The sequence below is a fragment of the Trachymyrmex septentrionalis genome, unplaced genomic scaffold (genome assembly GCF_001594115.1).
Source record: "Trachymyrmex septentrionalis isolate Tsep2-gDNA-1 unplaced genomic scaffold, Tsep1.0 scaffold212, whole genome shotgun sequence".
Classification (NCBI taxonomy): domain Eukaryota; kingdom Metazoa; phylum Arthropoda; class Insecta; order Hymenoptera; family Formicidae; genus Trachymyrmex; species Trachymyrmex septentrionalis.
This window is the reverse complement of record NW_017305310.1, coordinates 149,644-151,219: the sequence shown is the minus strand read 5'-3', so window position 1 is coordinate 151,219 and position 1,576 is coordinate 149,644.

Below are 1,576 nucleotides of genomic sequence, written 5' to 3'. Positions count from 1 at the left end.
ATTATATAATTTTCATTTTAAGAATTACGAGTTATATATTTATATTTATAGGTTGATCATCTAATTCTTTATATTTTTTTAGTATTGATAATTTTAAGAGAAAGATATTCTTTTATTGACTTTGTAAAATGGCAAAGGTGTGTGTGGTATATTTTATAGTTATACCTTTATTTTTAATATTTTTAATAAAGGTTCAGCTGAATTAAATCGAAGGCCTATAGATTTTAGATGGAGGGGAAGTCAAAATTAGTTTTTGGGTTTAATGTAGAGTATTTTAGGGGAGTTTTTATTTTTATGGCTGAGTATGGAATAATTATTTCTTTTTTAGATATTTAATAGTAGTTTACTGATTTAGTTCATTGTGAATAGGAATATATATTAATTTGATAGGATTTTTAATTATTTTGATACATGGGATTTTACTGCGAATATATCATTAATAACTAATATATACTATAGGTAACTAAAAACGACACATGAAAATATTTTTAGACTTTATGTCGCAACAAGATATGAGATAAGACCATTTTATTTGTTGTGTGTCATGAATACCTGCTGCGGATATACCATCGAATCGTATTTCGCATTTGCTGGAATCTCTGTTAGGATTAAGGAGCGCAACTCAGACATCCGAGAGATACTTTAGAACTAAACGTCAAGCCATTCTTCCGCGAAGTGAAAAATGTCATCCGTATGCAAAACAAATTGCGCGGCAGCTCTCGTGGCGTTTCATTATCCCTCTGCAACCGGGGAGACTGTCTAAACTCAGGCTTTTCCCCGCTCTCAGAAATTTAATTCTAGATGGGAATGCCTAACGTCCTTTAATATCGCGATCACGACGAGTATGACGCACCGTCACCTGCGGTCGGTCCTTCAAAAATGATTAACTCACTAAAGAAGTGATGGTCCCAGCCGCGCCGATGCCGATGAAAAATGGAAGTCGCCTGCTCTCAGGACGAAACAAAGGAGCCATTAACTCCCCTCGTGCTAACGATGACCATGAACCTTTTCCCTAAACAATACTATGGCACGAATTCCTTGTATCGAATAAACAACTTTTTAGTAATTACGTTTATATAACACAATATACCAAGTTACTTTACACATATCTCTCGTTACGTTAATGAAAAGAAATTCATTACTTTTTTACAAATCCTTTTAATGTCTAAATAATAATTTAAAGTAACATTAACTAAAAAATAAGATAATTCTTCAATATTTTTGTCTTATATTTAGATACTTTATATTCAAAAAGGTCATGTACAATTAAAAACTTAGACTTATTCACACAAACACATCAATAAATTTTTGATGAAATAAACTACACTCCGTCATGATCAAAGCGGCATGGAAACATATTGACAACCGATTTATCATGTTAACAAATGCCTATTAATATCCTCGTTTGTCGCGGCTAATGAGCATGGCTAATGAGGTGCGCAAGATCAATGTGTTATTACGTATAACCCTCACATCAAACGTGCTCATTAACAGTGAGATTTCGCTGAATGAAATTGGTAGTTGCGAAGTTTTAAAAAGAGAAGACTACCTGTTGGCGCTGATTCTTCGCCAATGC